The 22,816-nt window shown below is 39.0% G+C and overlaps 1 protein-coding gene and 1 long non-coding RNA gene across 5 annotated transcripts in view; one reads left to right on the forward strand and one right to left on the reverse strand.

Moving 5' to 3' along the window:
• Window positions 1–22,816, reverse strand: part of GPR141 (G protein-coupled receptor 141) — a 65,775-nt gene that overhangs the window by 13,098 nt on the left and 29,861 nt on the right. Inside the window, exon 1 of one of the 4 annotated variants that reach the window (XM_069588023.1) lies at window positions 21,854–22,062. The exons of 2 other annotated variants lie outside the window; for them this stretch is intronic. The gene's annotated coding sequence lies outside the window, so the exon portion shown is untranslated. Of the gene's footprint in view, window positions 1–19,309; window positions 19,757–21,853; window positions 22,063–22,816 lie in introns of those variants that run through there. One more of the 4 variants, XM_069588024.1, reaches the window with a different exon arrangement.
• On the forward strand, window positions 17,612–18,846 carry LOC138439351 (uncharacterized). Its single transcript, XR_011256689.1, has 2 exons — window positions 17,612–17,717; window positions 17,874–18,846. It is a non-coding gene; the product is annotated as an uncharacterized lncRNA (long non-coding RNA).

Genomic DNA, 22,816 nt, shown 5'->3' on the forward strand with positions numbered 1-22,816 from the left:
ATGTATTAGAAATATCTTCTTCCACTTTCCTTTTACCTTCTTAATAGGTATCTTGTGATGAACAGAGTATCTACTTTTTGGTATTACCAGTTTGTTAAATTGGTAATTTAACAGAGTCAGCACCTTCAGAGTCAGCACCTTCATGTCCTGGTAAGGAGCCTGGCTACTCAAAAGTAATAAGGATAGTATACTATCTTAACCTAGTATACTAGTATTTTCATCTTCTTTTTTTAAAATACGCAGTTTATCTAGAAGTGATCTTTTAATATAACGTAAGGTAGGAGCCATGATTATTTTTTCCCACATGGATAAGCAATTGACTCAGAATCATTCATTGGAAATATCATTCCCACCCTCACTAAACAGTGTCATAAATCAGGTGACCACATATGAGTCAATTTAGACCTTTTTTAACTCTCTGATATATTCTGCTGGTTTGCTGATCTACATATGTGCCAGAACCACACTGTTTAAATCACTATTGTGGTATAGTAAATTTTCATATCAGGTAGTCTAATTTTTTTAACTTTCTTTTCCATAAGATTCCCTGAGATATACCTGATATTCTGCATTTCCATACAAGTTCTAAAATCTGATTCATAAAACTTCTGGTGTTTTTAATGAATTTACATTAAAAGTATACATACTGATAGCTTTAAACAGATAGTAATAGCTTTTTAACACTGAGTGTTCTAATCACTAAACATAATGTATCCCTCTGTGTTTTTACATCTTCTTTAATTTGTCTCAATGATTTGTTATGATTTTCTATATAGAAGTGTTTTATATGTTTTTTTAAAAAATATTGCTTGAGATAATCATATGATATTTCTCCCTTTTTTGTTTAGTGTGGTGGATTAGTGATTGATTTGTACATGTTCCATACTTGTGAAGCTGGAATAAAACCCATTTTGAAGCAGGGTTCAGTTCCTGGGTTGGGAAGATCCCCTGGAGAAGGGTATGGTGAGCCACTCCAGTATTCTTGTCCAGGGAACACCATAGCCAGAGGAACCTGGTGACCTACAGAGCATAGGGTCACAAAGAGTCAGACACAACTGAGCAACTAACACACACTTTAATGTTACATATGAACTTCATTAATATATCAGCTAATTTGAAGTGTTATATTTTATATAGAATTTTGCTTCTCTTATGAGAGAGATTGATCTATGAATCTCTCCTCAATGCCCATACAGGTATAAAAAGGTTTTGCTGGTCTCATTAAATGAGCTTAGAAATGTTCTCTCATTTACCATTTTCTAAAAGACTTTGTGTACAGTTGAGGTTATTTCTTTCAGTATTCTATGTATTCAACTGAGATTAAATTTATTTTTATTATCTAAATCTTTCATATATATACTGTTTTGTGGGGGGTTTCTGTCTCCCGATTCTAGCGGCAATTGAGAGTGATTTGTTAAGATTTATATTCTTATTATAGATTGTGCAGTATTCTTTTCATTCCATCAACTTTTATTTCATATGTTTCTACACTATGTTATTAGACCATAAAACTTTAAAATAGTGATTGTATATATTAATCATAAAATGTCCCCTTTATTTCCAAAATTATTCTTCCTTAATATCTACTTTTTATAATATGCAAAGCCTTTTTTTGGTTAAGTATTTATTTGTACTTTATATCTTTTCGCTATCTTTTTATTTGTAAACCTTTATGGTTCTAACATTTAAAATGTGTCTTTGTAAATATCATATAGTTGGGTTTTGTTTCTTAGATTCAGTCTAACAGCTCTTCTTATTTCAACTGTTTATTTACATTTGACGGAACTTCTGATTGAAGTTGTGTCTAATATATCATCTTAATTTTATTTTCTGTTTGACTCAACCATCCATGTAATGTCTCTTTCCCTCTTTCTCTGCCTTCCTTTGGATTATTCAAGTATGTTTTATTTCACCCCTTCCTCCTCTATTAACTTCTTAGTTATATATTTTTCTACTTTTTTTGTAGTAATAACCCTAGAGATGTAGCATGCATCCTTTTACCTATTATGGGCTTCCCTGGTGGTTCGGCAGTAAAGGATCTGCCTGCCAATTCAGGAGAGACAGGTTTGATCCCCAGGTCAGGAAGATCCCCTGGAGAAGGAAATGGCAACCCACTCCAGTATTGCCTGGAGAATTCCATGGACAGAGGAACCCGGTGAGTACATGGGGTTGCAAAAAAGTCAAACACAACTTAGCAACCAAACAACAAGCCTAATACAAATTATTACTCTAGCCACTTCCCTCCTATTGATACAAATTCAGAACATTTTAATTCCATTTTCTCTCTACTTCCATTTTATTGTTATATATTTTAATTCTGCATACATTTTAAACTCCACAATATATTATCATTGTATTGTACAGTTAATAATCAATAGACATTTATATTTACCCACTTAGTTTTCTTTCCATGGCTCTTTTTTTTTTTTTAAAAAAGATTTTATTGAAGTATGATTGACATACAAAAAGCTATATACATTCATGTATACAAGTCAATGACTTTAAAGGTAAGTATACACCACAGTCATCATCCATGCCATAAGCTGGTCCATCACCTTCAAAAATTTCCATATGACCAAGCAATCCCACTACTGGGCATATATCCTGAGGAAACCAGGATTGAAAAAGACTCACGTACCCCAGTGTTCACAACAGCGAGGAGATGGAAGAAACCAAGATGTCAGTTGACAGATGAATGAATAATGAAGTTGTGGTGCATATTACTCAGCTATAAAAAGGAACACATTTGAGTCTGTTCTAAGGTGGACGAGGTGGCTGAACTTAGAGCCTATTATACAGAGTGAAATAAGTCAGAAATAGAAAGACAAATATAGTATATTAACACATATATATGGAATCTAGAAAGATAGTATTGATGATCCTACTTGCGGGGCAGCAAAGAGGACAGAGACATTTTGGACACAGTGAAGGTATTAGGCGGTGGGATGATTTGGGAGAATAAAATTGAAGCATAACATTACCATATGTAAAATTGATAGCCAGTGTGGATTCCATGTATGACCCAGGGAGCCCAAAGCCAGTGCTCTGTGACAACCCAGAGGGGTTGGATAAGGAGGGGAGTGGGAGCAGGGTTCACAGGGAGGGAACATATGTATACCTAATGCCGATTTGTGTTGATGTATGGCAAAAACCATCACAATACTGTAAACTAATTATCCTCCAATTAAAAGCATCATCCTGCCTTCTTTACTTATTATTATGCATGGAAACTTAACATAAGATCTATCCCCTTAGCAAATTTTTAAGACTACAATACAGTATCACTAGCTATAGCCTCTATGCTTTACAAATTTCTAGGATTTATTCTTCTTGTGTAACTAAAATGTTGTACCCTTTGGCTAACACTTCCCTGTTTGCCCTTCCCCGCAGTCCCTGCCTTGTCATTTTGTTGATGGCTTCCCTTGCTGTGCAGATACTTCTTGGTGTAACATAATCCCACTTGTTTATTTTTGCTCTTGTTGTCTGTGCTTTTGATGTCACATCCAAGAATTCTTTTCCAAGGCCAATGTCAAGAGGCTTTTATCATATATTTTCTTCTAGGAGTTTTGTGGTTTCAGGTCTTACAATTCAGTCTTTAATCCATTTTGAGTTAACTTTTGTATGTAGTATAAGATGAGGCTTCAATTTCATTCTTTTAAATTTGGCTTTCCAAGACCATTTATTAAAGAGAGCTACCCTTTCCCCATCGTGTATTGCTGTCACAGATCAATTGATATGCATGCATGGGTTTATTTCTAGGCTCTCTATTCTGCTCTATGTGTCTGCTTATTTGCTCGTAGTATACTATTTGCATTACATTGTAATATGTTTGTATTACAGCTTTGTATGGTAGCTTTGTCATACATTTTGAAATCAGAAAATGTGTTGCCTCCAGCTTTGTTCTTCTTGCTCAAAATGACTTTGGCTACTCAGAGTCTTTTGTTGTTTCATATGGGTTTTAGGACTTTCTTCTTTTTCTGTAAAAAAATGCCACTGAGATTTTGATAGAGATTGTATTAAGTCTGCAGATCACTTATACTAGTATGGATTACTATAGGTAGTAATTTTAATAATATTAAATCTTTTAATCTATGAATGCAGAATATTTCCACTTATTTCTCTCTGCTTTAATTTCTTTCATCACTGTTGTATAATTTTCAGTGTACAAGTTTTTTACCCCCTTGGTTAAGTTTATTCTTATTTTACTCCATTTTTTTTCCTGCTATTGTTAATGGGATTGTTTCCTTAATTTCTGTTTCAGTATTTTATTATTAGCTTATTGAAATTCAACTGACTTTTTGTATGTTGATTTTGTATAGTGTAACATTAATGAATTCATTGATTAGTTCTAGCAGGGTTTTCTGTAGAATCTTTACAGTTTTCTACATATAAGGTGACATTATCTGCGAACAATTTTACTTCTTTCCAATTTATATGCTTTTTTGTTTCTTTTCCTTGCTCTTTTTATTTCTTTTAATTGCTTTTAAAGTTTCTCTTTAATTTCACTACTATGCTGAATAGAAACAGCAAAAATAGGCATCCTTGCCTTGTTCTAGATCTTAGAGGAAAAGATTTCAGCTCTTCACCAGTGAGTCTGATTTTAGCTCCGCATTTTTCATATGTGGCATTTATTGTGTTAAGTTCCCTTTACACATAATTTTTTGATAGTTTTTATCATGAAAGTGTGTTGAATTTTATTGAATGCTTTTTCTGCATCTCTTGAGATGATCGTGTGATTTCTATCCCTCATGAGGTGTATCACATAGATTGGTTTTTTGTATATTGAACCATTCTTGCATAGAGGGATAAATTTCACTTGGCCATGATGTATGATTCTTTCAATGTACTATTGAATTTAGTTTGTTAATATTTTGTTAAGCATTTTTGCATTCGCACTCATCAGGTATTGTGCAAGACCCCCAGATGGTCTGCCTTAGTTGGCAGCTGCTGCACTCTGCCGTATCTTTCTTTCAGCTAAGCTGCGCCATGCACTCTCTCGGTCTGCCTGCAGGGGACACTCTCTCACTCACATCGCTGCCAAGGAACCCAGCTCCACTATGGTAACAGAATGACAAGAGACGTTTAAAGGCTCTTTCTTCCTAGGGCATGTTCTTTTTTAAAACTCTCTTCCTCGTTGCCCCCTTCTCCATGGCACTTTCTCTTTTTTGTTCTCTTGAAGACTGCTCCATTCCACAGGATTGTTCTCCACCACCAGGATGACTCATTGGCTTTTGAAAGCCAAACAGAACTAGAATGGAGCCTAGAGAAAGATGACAATGAAGCAGTATAGTAAAGGCTTTTGAGAGTCACAGGTAGTAAGGGAGATCAGATACGGATTTGGGCTCAGTTTCTTCCCGGAAGAAAAAAAAAGAAAAAAAAAAAAAAGCAATGTGTCCAAGAAGTATTTCTGTGCATGTGGTATATTACTCCAGTGATTAACAGACATTTTAAATTAGTTAGGATAAAAAAGTTCTTTCTCCTTTCCTTCTTCCTTTCTAAGAACTAAGAGAAACACTTAAGTTTCCCACATGCATGACTTGCTTGTAGCCATGACTGTGTACGTCCAGTACCACACTGTCAGTCCCTTCCGCACCAGTGCAGGGACAGGGTCATGCCGCATGTTCACAATATCCCGAAGCTTGAGAAGAGATGGGCACCTGGATGAATAGCACTGTTTTATGAATGTTACATTAGGGAATTATATTCTGCGAATGGAAGCTGAAATATTGAAACCTGCAGACAAGTTCTCACTAGCATTATGAGCAATGCCATATTTTTCTAATGTCAAATTTCTTTCTACAGTTTACTTCAATAACAACATCAATTTAAACAAAGTAAACAGATCTGTTTGAACCTGGACAATTAAATCTTTCCTCATCTATTACTTTATGTGTTAGAGTTGGATACCCACAAAGAGTGGGGGTATCTCAAGTTTTTGCACAAAATTGGAATTTCAAAGCTTAAAAGTCTTAGAAAGAAATGCCTTCATTTCAAAAACTTTGAGCACACACGAAAATAGTAAATGCCATTCAGGAATGTTTCCAGTGCCTCACTACAGAGCAATAGCTTGCTAGTAAGAACAGTCCCTACATGGGGAAAATCGAGAGGATGGCTGAGAGAAGCAGTGAGATCTGTGACAGCTGAGCCTGGAAGACAGTACCTGGGGACCTGGAACAACCGAACCAGCACCCACAGTCACAGTGCTCACTCAAGAGCAAGCTCAGCCAAGGGCTTCGATGCGTGTTATGTGCAGAACTCGCCAAGCGAGGTTTGACAAACCCCTACAGACAGTGCATAGTCTCTTACTAACTGAGAAGCTGTTTCTTTCCCTGAATGTCAAGTTTAGATGCTGTGTGTTTGGATTTTTAAGTGTTCGGGCTCAGGTTTGGAAATTTGCCCTGTGCTTTGGGACAAAGACATTTTGAAGAGGATGCACCTGGAACACAGAAGAGAGCCAGATCAAATGTCTGAGACATACTGGTTATTATCAGTTAGGAGCTCTAGCTCAAATTAACTCCTTTAAAGGAGTACTTAAATTAAGTCCTTTAAAAAGAACTTCACCTCACCCCCAATTCTTGCAGAAAAAAGTAATGTGAGCCTCAGCCCAATAACTTACTGCATGGTAACCAGTGGCTAAGTGGTAAAGAATCTCCCTGCAGTGCAGGAACTACAGGAGACATGGGTTCAATCCCGGGTTAGGAAGGCTCCCTGGAGGAGGGCATGGCAACCCACTCCAGTATTCTTGCACGGAGAATCCCCATGGACAGAGGAGCCTGGTGGGCTACAGCCTATGGGGCTGCGGAGTCAGACACAACTGCAGCGTCTTATTAGGCACACACGCACAAGTGGCAAGTATACCTGCAATGATTGAATGAGGTTGTGAAAGATAAAGGGAGAAGTCGAGAAAATGGGGGACAGAAGGACAGAGAAGCAACAGGAAAAATGAAAAGAATAAGGAGAAGAAGGCAGAGGGAGAGAAGAGGAAGAAGGTGCAGGCTCTAAGAATCCCAGCCAACCATGCCATCATCACTTACAGGCCTTGAGCTAACTAGTATTTTCCGGGCATCAGAATTTTTATACCTGGAAATAATACAAATATAATGATTTGCCCAGTTGACTGTCTAATATAATATGAACTGGTTACAAAAGAGTGCAGTTGACCTTTGTAATACCTGAAAGAAAGTAAGGGATATAGTTTATGTTTCCATGGAGATGATCCATTTGTAAATCCAAGGAGCCAGGGAAGTTTTTAGAGCAATATCTATAGCGCTTATTTGCTGCTGTTATTCAAATATGTCACCCATATGCTCATTGTGTTTCCCCTTGCCCGAATAGTCTACCCTGTTCATTCTCTCCTGAACATTCCTGAGGTCCAAACTCAGATTCTTTATCCTTCAGGCCCCCACCCTCCACCCCCTTATACATTCTCAGCTGTTTTCTTGCTTCAGCTAAGCATCTCATTCCCTTTTTGTTTGTTTGTTTCTTCTTTAATTCCCATTTTAATTCTTTATTTTAGGCATTTGTGTATCTGTTTTTAATGTTGAATTTCTTTCAGAACTAATAAGACATTTTTTATAGTAGGCATGAATTTTTAACTGAATGGGAGATAAGGGTAGAAAAACCACCTTGACCTTATTAAGCATACCTTTGGAAGGACCATATTTGGATCTAATTCCATAGCTGATGTCAGGATCTTAGAATAAATATGGCCCAGAGCACAGTCTCCTAAGAGCAGGACTGCTTCCCTGGCCCTCCGGGAACCTCCTTACTTTGGACAGTGAGCTCTTCTTTATCTCTGTGATTGACCCCTGAAGTACAGCTGGACCTCAAACTCCAATCTCTGCCTTCTCTCATTCTCCTAATTTGGGGGAATTCCCTGGTGGCCAAGTGGTCAATGCCCTTGGATGGAAGACTACCTCAATATTAGCAGCGAGACAAGAAGTGGCTTCTGTGGCTGTTTGATAAGGAATCCATGATAGAACTAACATCAGAGGCCAGTCTATGAAATGAGAATCCTAAAAAAAAAAAATGTAGAGTCCTACAAAATGGCATTAGGCAATCTATATCCTAATGAATGCATAGATTACAAGTCTCGGGACCACCCCTCCTTTCAAGAAGAGCATCTAGAATCTACTTTGGGATTTCTCACTTCATTTAATAAACAAATCACATCATTTAAAGCATCTTTCATATAGTAGGTAGTTAATATTCTGAGATTAATAAAACATATCTCATCCCTCCCTGCATTTAAATCTCCTTTTGTCTGGGAGGGAAGAAAGTGGTACATAAATTATTTGTCAATACAACAACACCTACAGGTACATTTAAAATGCCACAAGAATCCAGAAAGGGGAGTAATGTATTTAACAAATAGTGGAAAGTGGAGGCATCAAAATGTCATAGCAATGGATAATGCTGGGGCCCAGATATGTACCAGGTGCCGGATCCTAAAGGATGCGCTGAAGTTCTAGATGCAGACGGGAAGTAGAGCACTTTGGGTGAAGACAAGAGTCTTAGAGAAGGCATGGATGTATGTTCAGGAAAATACCAATAATCTGATATGCCAGGAACATTAGTAAATGAGTAGAAAAATAAGTGAATATCTATAGATGAGGCCTACCAAATAAACATGTTCCCACTCTGAGGATTTCCTACTGTATCCTGAAAATTATAAGAGATTCAAAATTTTAATTATCAACATTTTAATATTTCAGTTGAAAAAGCTTCCTTTTGGCAACAGAATGAAGGAAGGATTGGGGGAAGTCAGGACAAAAAATTGATACCATAGTAGGCTATTATGCTGATTAAGTTTAAATGATACATGGACTGGTACAAGTTGATACCACCTGGGAAGATTAACCCCCAAACTAAACAAAAATTGAAGACTCTAGGGGTTGAGAGGACATTGTATACTTCAGGTGTATCAGTTAGCAAGTAATGACATCTATACGTCAAATCAACAATAAAAAGACAGGAATAATCACTAATGTTTAAAGAAAACAAATGCCACTTAAAAAAAAAAATCAAACTCCTCAGGCAAATGAACTAACAGACTAGCTAGTTGGCTAAAAGGACAAAGGATGAAACGTAACTTTAAATGTAATCAATACCCTCAGTAAGAAGAAAATGATGTGAAAGAAATTCTATTACAGTTACTGAATAAAAGATGTAGCAGAAACACAATTGGTGAGCTTATAAAAATGTTCAGAAAGATTCTCACAGATGGAAAAAAAAAGTAGCTGAGAGAGAATACTGAAAGGGAATGCTACAAAGCACTTAGGATAAATCTAAAATTCCAGCATTGTTTGGAGAGAGCAGAATGGAATGGGACACTCAAATAACTGAAGACCATCTCCTACAATAAAAAAGATGACCTTTTTATGTTAAAGGCTTTTACCCAGTACTGAGCTGAATTAATAAAAAAGACTCACGTTTAGAGACATCAAGATGGAATTTCAAACCACAAAGAACAGCACACTTGTGTATCCACTTGGATGTCTAATAAACATCTCAAATTTAGTATATCCAAAGCTGAACTCCTATACCTTTCTTCCCCACCTCCCAGACATACATATAAACTTGTGACTTTCAAAGTCCTTCCAGCCATAGGTGATAGTAACTCCACTCTCTACTGCCTGAGTGAAAACCTTAAAGTCATCCTAGATTCCTCTTTTTCTCCCCAAACTGGTCTCCAGTCCTATTGTCTTTTCTTCAAAATAATTAAGATAGAATCCCTGGATCAGATTTTTTCTTTATAAAGGACATTCCTGGGACAATTGACAAAATCTGAACAGAATGTATAATAAATTAAGTAACAGAATTGCATCAGTGTTGCTTTCCTGACTTTGGTCACTGTATGTGGTTATATAAGAGAATGTACTATTCTTAGGAAGCATATACTGCATGCCACAGAGATAAAAGTATCACATCTTCAACTTATTTCCAAAAGGGTCAAAATATTGTAATATATGTACGTAAAAAGTGAAAAGCAAATGTGATAAATGTTACAACTGGGAAACTGGGTTAAGGATATATTGGAGTCTTTCATACCATTTGTATAAAGTTTTTAGAAATACAAAATTTTTCTATGTTGAAAAATACAAAAAAAAAATAAGTCTAAGTTGTGTCTTCTCTTCACCACTTACATTGCTAAAACAACTGTAATTCAAACCACATCGTGTTCCACTAGGATTATTATAACAAATTTGTGGATTCTCCCTTCTTTTACTTTTGCCTCCCCTATAGTCTATTCCCCAGGCTTCCAAGGTGGCTCAGTGGTAAAGAACCTGCCTGCCAGTGCAGAAGATATGGGTTCGGCCCCTGGGTCGGGGAGATCCCCTGGAGAAGGCAGTGGCAACCCACTCCAGTATTCTTGCCTGGAAAATCCCGTGAAGAGAGGAAACTAGCAGTCCATGGAGTCACAAAAAAGTTGAACACTATTTAATAACTAAACAACAACAACATAGTCTATTCCTGCTGAGCAACTGAGGTAATCTTTCAAAATATAATTCAAAATATAACAACGAAGGGGTTGTTCGTCTCATCACAACTCTGATGGCCTCTCATTTTTCCCAGAGTCAAGCCAAAATTTGGAAAATGCCTAATATGCCTTACAGGAGCATATTAACCCTCTCCCCCCATCCTCTCTTTCTTTGATGTTATCTCCTGTAACTCTCCCTTCTGTTGGTGAATTCCAAGTAAACATAATGGGCTGTTTGCTTTCCCTCAAGCTTCCCTGATATGTTCCCACCTCAGGGTCTTTGCACATGAAGTTTCCTCTTTAGGAGTGTTCTCTCCTCAGATATCTGCACAACTCGCACCTTCACCCTCATCACATCTCTGACCAAAGCTGCTTCATTGATTCCTTTTCTTTCTATTTAAAATGTCAACACTTGACCTCTTCTACCCAGCATGCCTCATCCTCTTTTTATTTTATTCTCCACAGCCTTTATTGCTGACATGCCATACGTTTTTGTTGTTTGTTTCTTTGCCTTCTTGCTCCCTCCCCTATGATTCAGACTCCTGAAGGACAATTCTGTTTTGTTCACTTTTTTGCCTCCAGCACTGGGAATAGTGATTTGCATATAATACTTTCCTAATAAATATCAATAATTGTTGAAGGAATGAAATGAAACATACTAAAAATTCTCATAGAGGGGGAAAAAACCCAGATGCATTATAAAAGGTTTTAAGACCGATCAACATCAGACTTTTGACATACCGAATGCTGGAGAAAACATTTGAAGGGCTTTGAAAGACAGTTTTGAATTTAGAAGTCTGCTTTCAACTAAACTACCATTTGAGATGGAGAGAAAATGAAGCATGTATTCTAATACATATACACTCAGAAAGTTTACCTCTCTCAGATTTTCCTTGAATGAGTAATGTATATTCTAAAAATGAAAAAAGATATGTGGGCTACCAAAAATAAAGTAGTGGGGGAGTGACACCAGCATCACAGTGATGTGAAATGCTCTCTTTGTTTCCCCCCTTCAAGCAACAACCAGTAAAAAGTCCACAACTCAACAAAAGTGTCTCTGCCCAATGTACCAGGGTGCTGGGGCGTTCCACATTATCTGTATCTAAACATGGGTGGACTAGAACAAACAGAGGAGGGAGAACCAGAAACACAGTGGAGATGGCGCCTGCAATCCCAGCTCACCAGCCACAGCAGCTGAGGAGGAGGTGCAGACAGCAAGAGCCTCCCAGCCACCATGCAACCACAGCCACAGGAAAATGGATCCCTTGTCACAGAGACACCCATGACGCCCTCTGCCTGCAGCAGCAGAGCCTACGAACCTGACAAAGCCAGACATGGCCGAGGTGCCTGCACCACCCAGCTCCCTATCACCTTCCCCTTCCCCTGTGCTTCAGGAGCCCACAACCCAAAAGATCCTGAGCTTGGTGGAAGAGCCCACTGTCTGGTGCCCCAGCCAGTCATGCCAGTGACACCAGCAGCAACAAGGCACCACTGATCCATCCTGGAGGGAGGCGCAGCGGTGATAATGAGGGCCCTGGGCCATCCCTTTGACAGAGGCCCTGAAAGGTGAAAAGTGCCGATTCTCAAATTTAACCAGAGGCAGCGAAGGTAAAAGAAACCAAAATCGTGGTATGGCGCCACCTACTGGGACGCAGAAGAAAGGCCTCTAATTTCTAGATGCACCCGCTGAGTTCTTCAGTTCAGTTCAGTTCAGTTCAGTTCAGTCAGTCGTGTCCGAATCTTTGCGACCCCATGAACCGCAACACGCCAGGCCTCCCTGTCCATCACCAACTCCCGGAGTCCACTCAAACCCATGTCCATTGAGTCGGTGATGCCATCCAGCCATCTTATCCTCTGTCGTCACCTTCTCCTCCTGCCCTCAATCTTTCCCAGCATCAGGGTCTTTTCCAATGAATCAGCTCTTCGCATCAGGTGGCCAAAGTACTGGAGTTTCAGCTTTAGCATCAGTTCTTCCGAAGAATACCCAGGACTGATCTCCTTTAGGATGGACTGTTTGGATAATTCTTAGAGACAAGTTAAAAAAAAAAAAAAAGGAACTTTACCTAAAGAAAGATGTTGAATAGTTCAGATGCACCAGCAAAGGAACAAGTCATCAAGCAGCATGAAGAACCAAAGTAACGTGGTACTAGAAAAAGAAAATGGCAGTTCTCCAGAAACCAGACTTTACGTCACATAAGATTGTGATCTAACTGATAAGAGAATTAAAACAAAAAACTATTATGAAGAAACTCAATGAGCTACAAGAAAAGTCAGAAGGGCAGTTCATTGAGCTTAGGAATAAAACTAATAATCAGAGGGAAAAGTTTACCAAAGAGATTGAAACTCTAAAAAATAACCAAACAGAAATTCTGGAGCTAAAGACCTCAATAAATAAGATGAAGAATATATTAGAAAGCATTAGAAATAGAGTGGACCATACAGAAGAGGGAACTAGTGAGCTCAAAAATAGAAATCTAGAAATGATACAGATAGAAGAGGAAAGAACACTGAGATTCCCCCAAAATGAAGAAATTCTCCAAGAATATTCCAACTCTTTTAGGAGGGGCAAGATTAGGGTAATGGGTATACATCCTAGAAGGAGAAGAGAGTGAATATTTAAAGAAATAATAGCTGAGAATTTCCCAAACTTGGGGAAGGGACTGGATATACAAGACTGTGATGCTAAAAGAATATCTAATTGCTGCTGCTGCTGCTAAGTCGCTTCAGTCGTGTCCGACTCTGTGCGACTCCATAAATAGCTGCCCACCAGGCTTCCCCATCCCTGGGATTCTCCAGGCAAGAACCCTGGAGTGGGTTGCCATTTCCTTCTCCAATGCATGAAAGTGAAAAGTGAAAGTGAAGTCATTCAGTCATGTCCGACTCTTAGTGACCCCATGGACTACAGCCTCCGCCGCGGGATTTTCCAGGCAAGAGTACTGGAGTGGGTTGCCACTGCAAGAATATCTACTTAGTTTAACAGAAAAAGACCTTCTCCAAGACACAATATATTAAAACTATCAAAAGTCAACAACGAAAAAAGAATTTTAAAGGAAGCCAGTAAAAAATAAAAAGAAACTAATCTAAAAAGAAACTCCCATTAGGCAATCAACAAATTTCTCAGCAGAAACTTTGCTGGCCAGGAGGGACTGGGATGATATTCTCAAAATGCTGAAAGATGAAAATTGTCATCCAAGAATACTCTCAGCAAAATTGTCATTCAGATACACAGGAGAAATAAAGATTTTCCCAGATGAACAAAAGCTGAGGGAGTTCATCAACACCTGACCTGCTTTATGGGGCTTTCCTGGTGGCTCAGATGGTAAAGAATCTGCTTGCAATGTGGGAGACCCGGGTTCCATTGCTGGGTCAGGAAAGTCCCCTGGAGGAGGAAATGGCAACCCACTCCAGTATTCTTGCCTGGAGAATTCCATGGACAGAGAAGCCTGGTGGGTGATAGTCCATGTGTTCGCCAGGAGTTGAACACGACTAAGTGACCAGCTTTATAAAAAATATTGATAGGAGCTTTTCTATCACAAACAAAAAGGGGAAAATACATAGACATTTGAGTAAGGTGGTAAATAGAAAATTGCAACTCTATATCAGCATATGTTTTTGAGTACTTTATTCAAGCATGAAGTTTAAAGAGAAGAAAAGCAGGAAAGAATAATGATAGCTACTTCAATTTGGATTAAAAATGCATAAAAAGTGATAATTTAAGACAATAAAAAGAAAAAAGAAGGATGGATCTCATAGATAAATGAAGATAAGATACTATCAACAAAAATGGACTGTTATCTATGAGACATTTTATACAAACGTCATGACAACCATACAACGTACGTCTAGAGCAGAGACATGAAACAGAAAAAGAGGAAACTGAAGTAAACGTTATTAAAAAGCCATCCAGCCAAAGTGACAGACAGAAACACAAGGAAAAAGAAACAATGGAGATATAGAGCAACCATGAAACAAAAGATAAAATGGCAGTACTAAGTCCTCTTTTATCAATCATCACACTAAATATGAATGGATTGAATTCAATCAAGACACACAGTGACTGAGTGGATTTAAAAATAAGACAGAATTATATGCTTCCCCCAGCTCTAACAACAAACATAGGCTCAAAATGAAGGGAGATCAAAGTCACTCTCAGCTGTTATCAAGAAAGCAAGAAATAACACTGTCGTAGAGGATGTGGGTAAAAGGGAACCCTTGTACACTATTGGTTGTCACTGAGTTGTGCCCACCTCTTTGTGATCCTGTGGACTGCAGCACACCAGACTTCCCGGTCCTTCACAATATCTTGGAGGTTGCTCAAACTCACGTTCATTGAGTCAGTGATGCCATCCAACCATCTCATCCTCTGTTACCCCCTTCTCTTCCTGCCTTCAATCTTTCCCAGGATCAAGGTCTTTTCTAATGAGTCTGTTCTTTGCATCAGGTGGCCAAAGTATTGGAGCTTCAGCTAAAGCATCAGTCGCACAATTGGTGAGAATATAAATTACTACAGCTACTATGGAAAATAGTATGGAGATTCCTCAAAAACTTAAGAATAGAACTATCATATGATCTAACTATCCCACTTCTGGGTATTTATCCAAAGAATATGAAAACACTTACTTGAAAAAAATATATGCACCTATGTGTTCATCATAGCATTGTTTGCAATAGTCAAGATATGGAAACAAACCTCAGAGCCCATTAACAAATCAATGAATGAAGATGTGCGTGTGTGTGTGTGTGTGTGTGTGTGTGTGTGTGTGTGTGTGTGTGTGTGTGTGTGTGTGTATGAATACTGCTGCTGCTGCTGCTAAGTCACTTCAGTCGTGTCCGACTCTGTGCCACCCCATAGACGGCAGCCCACTAGTCTCCCCCGTCCCTGGGATTCTCCAGGCAAGAACACTGGAGTGGGCTGCCATATACTACACAGCCATAAAAAAGATGAAATTTTGCCATTTGGGACAACGTGAATGGATCTTGAAAATATTATGCTTAGCCAAATAAGTCAGACCCAGAAAGACAAATACATAATTTCCCTCATACGTAGAATATAAAAAACAAGCACAGCAAATGAACAAACCAAACAAACCAAAATAAACATATAGATACAGAGAGCAGAATAGTGGTTAACAGTGAGGAAAGTGTGAAGGAGAGGATAAATTGGATAAAGGGGATCAACTGTATGGTAACAAATGGAAGCTAAACTTTTGGTGGTGGTCATGGTGGTAGAAATATAATAAAGTAAAAACAATGCTGTACACGTAACACTTGTATGATGTCATAAATCAATGTTACCACAGTAAGAAATACAATAGTAGTAACCCAAAATATAAGTGTGTGTGTGTGTGTGTGTGTGTGTGTGTGTTCATTCACTCAGTCATGTCTGACACTTTTGCAACCCCATAGACTGTAGCCTGTTGGGCTGCCCATAGAATTTTCCAGGTAAGAATACCAGAGTAGGGTGCCATTTCCTACTCCAGACAATCTTTCTGATGCAGGGATTGAACTCACGTCTCTAATGTTTCCTGCATTGGCAGGCAAGAATTAATACAGAGGATTGGTGGTGCTAAGTGGCTGCCTTAAGGTTGGGAGCAGAGTAGTGAAGTGACCCACAGTGGTTGCTGTGTCCATAACTAAGAACTCTGGGTGACCTGGCCAGGCTCGTGATAAAAGGCCTCGTCCCCCAGACCTCATTCATTCCTCTCTGCTTCCCACTCCATCTCTGAATCACTAACTTCTGCTGCTGCCCACTGAATGGAAGGGACTGTGGGCGATTCAGCTTCCTGATCATTCAGTATGAGAAAGCAACCATAGTCATTTCTTCAGAGCACTCATCATTGGTATCTCACTTTTTCCTGTCACCCTCCACACCCACATTTGCACCCTTCTGGAAAGAAAGGATCCACAAAAGCTGTATGAGACACCACTGTGTCTTTAGGCCCAGAGGAACACCTCTACCAAGGATCAGAAGACAAAAATCACAAAATCTTAACACGGGAGAAACCTAGAGGCTGTTGTGTCCAGCACACCATTAAACGGAGGAAAACACACTGCAGCACAGCCAGGACCTTCCTTACCTAACTCAGGAGTCACTAGCTAAACCCCAGTTCCCCTTTTCCAGTCCAGAACCATTCCCGTGACACAACATCATTGGAACAGGACCCCAGAGGCCCAGGGAGGTGAAAGGCAGATTCTTTGTGGCAGAGCCATGCTTTAGGCCCATCCCCATATACCCCTCTTCAAGGATACCTGTTAGGAGTCACAGTGAATATTCAGCTCCAGCTAGAAGAGGCAGAGAGGGAGAAAAGACCATTGGTGGAATGATGGCTTCCCTGCCTTTGAGACACCTTTGAAAGTGAAGGTGTTAGTAGCTTAGTTGTGTCTGATTCTCTGTGACTCCATGGATTGTAGCCTACCAGCCTCCTCTGTCCAAGGAATTCTCCAGCCAAGAATACTAGACTTGCCATTCTCTTTTCCGGGGGATCTTCCTGATCCAGAGATCGAATCCAGGTCTCCTGCACCGCAGGCAGATTCTTTACTGAACCACATTCAGCTTTAGAACAAATTACGCTTTGTTCTTTCTATTGCAACCAAATAGGAATGTTCATTTTAGTCATGAAAATCAAGCAGCATTTTATCCAAAGCATTTTGCAAAAAGACTCTGTAATGACAGCTCCATATTAAGAACTAACTACCTCAGGGTAGCTAAAAAAAAGCTAGCTGAAATATCAGAAAAAAGGTGGAAAACAAAAAAATAGATAAGTACACTCTAAAGAAAGCCATTTGAAAGAATTATATGCCTACGTAACATATTAAACAGTCACTCCACCCCTATTTTTTCCCTCAGAGTCCCTCTTTTGTGGTCATTTTCCTTTACTTATCCTATTTCTGAAGTTTGAAAGGAATTTCCTAACTCTTCAACTAAAATTGAAGAAAAGAAAAGCCTGCTTAGGCAATTTTAAGTAAAGTTATAAATCTGCAGCTTCTCGAATGAAAAAATTGTTTCAAACAATAACAGCATTCTGGGTTGAGCTATTATTTTTGCAATCACTTGAGGAGTTAAACCTTGCTCCTGACTTGTTAACTTCTGGTGACCCATAAGAGAAGTGAAAGCTGAGATAGAATCCCCATGAGACTGAAAGAGTCTTTGTGTTTGTACAAGTAAGAGCCACACTGCCTGCAAGTCGCCTCAGCATGCTATTCTACCACCTGCTCTCCACAAAATAAGAAGCACTCTGTGAGTTCTTTCCATTCCCAGGGGGAGCTTTTCTCATATCTATAGTTCCTAAAATGTGCTATGAATTCTGACCCTCACATATGTCCCTCACCTCCTGGAAATCTTTGCTTAAAAGAGATACTAATATTTTCTTGCCCAATAATTGTTTGTTCTCAGGAAATGTTAACTCTGTGGGAGAGTGTTCCTCGAACTGCTGTATGCCCATTGCAGTAATGATCTTCCTCTTGCCTCACTACGGAATCTGGTCGACTTAATCCACTCCACTCACAGAGACAGGAACAACCTGTCAGGCAAGCAAGGGCGACCTCCAATAGACAAAACTTCGTAGTCAGCCATGTTAGTGATTTCCTCACCGGAAGCTCCCACTGAGCCCCGTGAAGAACTGAAACAGAGGAAGCATAGGATATCACTAAAGAGGCTGTTTTTCACATTTTCGTTTCACATGATTCATGCTGTTTCATCAAGAGTGTCACAAGTAGGCTGTCTTCATTTTTGCGCTGCTCGGACCATGTTGTGCTTAACTATCTACTTGTTCACCCTCCCCGTTATCTTTTTTCCTTCATAATAACTATCTTATTTCCTTTTCTTTTTTTGGTATGTTTGTCTTGTTTTATTACAAACAGAGGCAACTAAACTAAAAAAAAAAAAACTAAAGGAAAAGTAGATGAACAGAATTTTTCCACTTTCTTGAGTATTTTAGTATATTTTCTGCTGGGATCTTTCTATGCATCTCTGTTAGTGAGATAGTATAATTATATTGTACCTCAATTTTCAGCATATATTTTTCACTAGTGATATATTAAAGGACTTGGCCTTTAAGCTTCTGTACTTTTAAATGACTGCGTAATATCCCATCAAGTGGTCATCGTCAATGTTATCTAACTAAATTTTCAGCAGTGGGACATTTCCAATTTATTGTTGCTATAAATACTTCTATGATGAACATTTTTGTGAATTAAGTATTTTACATGTTCTGGATTATTTCCCTGGTATCCAAGAAAAGAGTGGTTGTATGACATGAAAATATTTATGGATTTATATTTATAGTGTCAAATTGTTTTACATTGACCTTTTTTTTTGACAAAATATTCATTTAAAGTAAAAAGTTTATTCCTGTTTTCTAATTTAAGCTGTTTCTATTAAGCAGTTTTTTTATAATATATTTTATCTAAATGATTCCAATCAGTCAGCAATCTTTATTTACTGTTTTTGTTGGCGGAATCCTGTAATGGACTAAGTGAGGAGCTTTGGATAAAATGCTATCCTCAAGTAATTCATTGCCACTTGAAATCATACCCTGAGCCCTCAGTGAGCTAAGCCAACAAGAAAAGAAGCATTCCAGAAGTTCTACAGGTATTCTCCGGTTCAAATCCTGTCTTGGCGTCTCATCTAAATAGAGCTTTGGAAAAATCATTGACCTTTGTCTTGGAGCTCAATGTAGTCTGTCAACAAATCAAGATGCCATCCCAACAGAACACCTGGGGAGACTGGGAGTGGGAAATGACTTAAGAGAATGTTGAGCCTCTTTATTAAGAGAAAGATAGCTTTTCATTTGAGAACTCATTAACAGCTACAGATGGAAGGCACCATACCTCCAAGGTGAATGTGAAATATCTCAGAGCAGTAAGGCTTTCCACAAGTCAAAGCTACTGAGAAATTAGCCAGACCAATCTGCTGAGGCTCTCCCTTCTCTCATTTTCAGCCGCAGGTGTCTCTGGGTCTATGCTTCCTCATCAACAATGAGAGTGTTGATTCTAGCACAGTTTGTCAATAACATAGCTGCCACGTCCTCAGGTCTTCCTCGGTTCCTGGCACTATGATGGAAAAGTCATCTATATCAATTATAATCCTCCCAAGAGGTCTAGGATCTGGGTACTCTTTGCTGATGATGAGGGCTTCCCTGGTGTGGCTCAGCAGGAAAGACTATGCCCAATTCCAAGGGCTGCTTCTGCTTCCCCTCATCGTTGCTTTATTCCTAATAGAATCTCTGGAAGAATTCAAGTTTGTGCCATGCACTTACTCCCATACCTCTTTCCTTCAAAGGTTTTCTGCTGTCCCACCCAACAGGGGCTGAAGAAATTTCTTACAGGAATCCCAGAGTAGGAGGAGGTACCACTTACTTCCTCAGTTTCCCACCTAATTCTCAGCTTCCCCAACTCCTTTATTTTTGGTTTGCTACCCAGCTGCCTCTGAACAGCATATTCTCACCACAGCCAAGGTGAATTCTAAGATTAGACAATTTAGTCCCTCCTTAACAAAAGTGATTCATGACTCGCGGATACAGGTGGTAAAGGGTTAAGTTTCAATATTTTCGAAGAGAGGAACTAAGTTGCTAAGAGAGTTTTGGTCTTTTATACAGGAAGAGGAGGACCAGCTTGTTCATTACGAAACACAGGGTGAAATCCATGTTAGAATTAAAATGGGCGGGTGGAAGAAACAACTAACCATAGTACCAGATGAAACAAGAAGTGCCAGATATTTAAACATGGATTGGAAAGCTTCTTGACAGATTGTTGTAAAGAAAACTCGTCACTGAATCTGATAAGATAAAATGACCAATTCTGAGAGTCTATAATTTAACAAAGACCTGGCTTTTTCAGTTTCCATCTCTTTAACTCACCAGACTTCCGCTTTACGCTCAGACAACAGAACTACCTTGTGAGGGTCCAACTACCAAACAGCCAAAGGCATTTCTCTCTAGGCTTTTGGTTCACCCTTCGGCTTCTTTCTTACTTTTTTAGCTGTGCCGGCTCTTCCCTGCTGCAACGGCTTTTTCTCTAGTTGTGGTGCACGGGTTTCTCATGGGGATGACATTTCTTTTTGTGAGGTGTGGGTTCTAGGATATGTGGGCTTCAGCAGTTGCAGCTCCCAGCTCCAGAGCACAGACTCGGTAGTTGAGGCACACAGGCTTAGTTCTCCAAGGCATGTGGGATCCTCCTGGATCAGGGATTGAACCCATGTTTCTTGAATTGGCATTTGGATTCTTTACCACTGAAACCACCAGGGAAGCTCACCCTTCAGCTTCTTAAAGCTACCAAATACCGGTATCAGCAGCTTCTCTGGATTCTGGCTGAAGAATTATTCTTAAGACATGCTCAAAAAGGACTTGGACCTTCAAGTTCTGCGAATGACCAACAGGGGAAAGCATTCACCAGAGACCCAAAACCTGTGTCATTGACTTATCCTCAATATTTTCCCCCTGGATGATGCTTCTTCATCTCAGATAACATGCTAGTATTGTGGATTATCTTTTATATTCTTATATATATATATAATATATATATAATATATTTATATTTATATATATATATAGCTATAGCTATGTACAATAAAAATAGAAATGCCTTTCCCATATTTTCTGAATAAGATGGTGTAGTGAGGTAGAATGATGGCCAGCACCCAGAAGGATACATTCAATTAGTATCTCAGAAACCTACGAATGTGACCTTATTTGGAGAAAGAATTCTTGTAGATGTAATGAAATTAGGGGTCTCAAGATAAGGTTGAGATCATCCTGGATTATCCACGTGGGCCCTAAATCCAATGAAAAGTGTCCTTTAAAAAGATGCACAAAAGAGAGACACACAGAAAGAGGAAGGGAAGCTCATGCGAAGACAGAGACAGAGGTTGGGCTTATACAACCACAAGCAAAGGAATTCCTGGAGCCTCTAATACTGGAAGAAGCAAGGAGAGATTTTCCCAAAGAGCCTTCAAGGAAAGTGCAGCCCTGTGGGCCTCTGATTTTATTTATCTTGTTTGTATTTTGGGCCTTTGATTTTAGACTTCTAGCTCCAGACCTGTGTTAGAATACATTTTGTTGTTTTAAGTCACAAAGATTGTGATGATTTGTTATGTTACCACCAGGATATAGGGTATTATTTTGGTACATTATTTGGTACAGGAGAAGACAGTCTGAATTGTAGCTGAACCTCTGAGTCTATAATGTTAGAACCACCCAGATCTGTGCGAACATTTTCAAGTGCAAATTGACTATGTTCCACACCACTGCCTTCACAGATTACAGAAGAAAGTTAGGAACATTTGATGAAACTCCTTGTTTACAAATAGTATACTTTGCATGTCTCTGTATTGTACCCCAACCCCAAAACACACACAAAAACACACATACTACTTACCAGAGAAGTTTAAAATGAAAGAAGATTACGAAACTAAGCTCTGCTTAAGATACTCTATCTTCAAATTCCATGCTGTTGGTGGGTATCCAAGACTTCAAAAAATTCCATAAGGTTCTACGAGTCAGTGATATCTTTATATTCTCTATCACCCTTGGGACTTCAGAAGAGCCAAGGTTTGTGCAGATGAGGTACTGGTTGGCAAATATCCTGTTTCCTTTGCCTATTGGTGGCTCTTTCAAGAAGTTCCCTGAATGGTTGTCACTCTGCTCATCTCAACTCAGGTTTACCAGCAGAATAGACTTTCTAACTCACAATTCCTCTGAAGCTTCTATTTTATCCAGAATCATCACTCACTTTCTTCATAGCACTTAATGCAACGCCTAAATTCTAATTATTTGTTAATTTCTATACTGATTGATCATTAGACAAGGATCTCCATGAAGGCAGTGATCATAACTGTTTAGTCCATTAATAGTATGACGCTGCTGCTGCTGCTGCTGCTGCTGCTGCTGCTGCCGCTGCTGCTAAGTTGCTTCAGTCGTATCCGACTCCGTGCGACCCCATAGACGGCAGCCCACCAGGCTCCTCCATCCGTGGGATTTTCCAGGCAAGAGTACTGGAGTGGGTTGCCATTGCCTTCTCCGAGTATGATGCTAGGTCCATACTAAACATTAAATATTTTGTTGACTATTTGTTGAATTTAAGACTCCTGATCTCCCTTACTAGGTACAAATTTTTCAGTGGTGGAAACTTTCAATATAATTGATATATTTTATCCCTGAGAGAAGAAGGAATACATTACAAAGCTGTGAGACCAGGGGACCCATTGTCTTTGAGTAATTATATTCAAGATGCATATGTTTTCCCAAGAGATGTATAAAGATTATATAGTAATTAAGGAGGGAAAATAAAGTAAAAAGAAACACAGGCCTGGCCTTGAGTACCTTATACTCTAGTGCAAGA

This window comes from Ovis canadensis, chromosome 4, assembly GCF_042477335.2.
Source record: "Ovis canadensis isolate MfBH-ARS-UI-01 breed Bighorn chromosome 4, ARS-UI_OviCan_v2, whole genome shotgun sequence".
In the NCBI taxonomy this organism is placed as follows: Eukaryota; Metazoa; Chordata; class Mammalia; order Artiodactyla; family Bovidae; genus Ovis; species Ovis canadensis.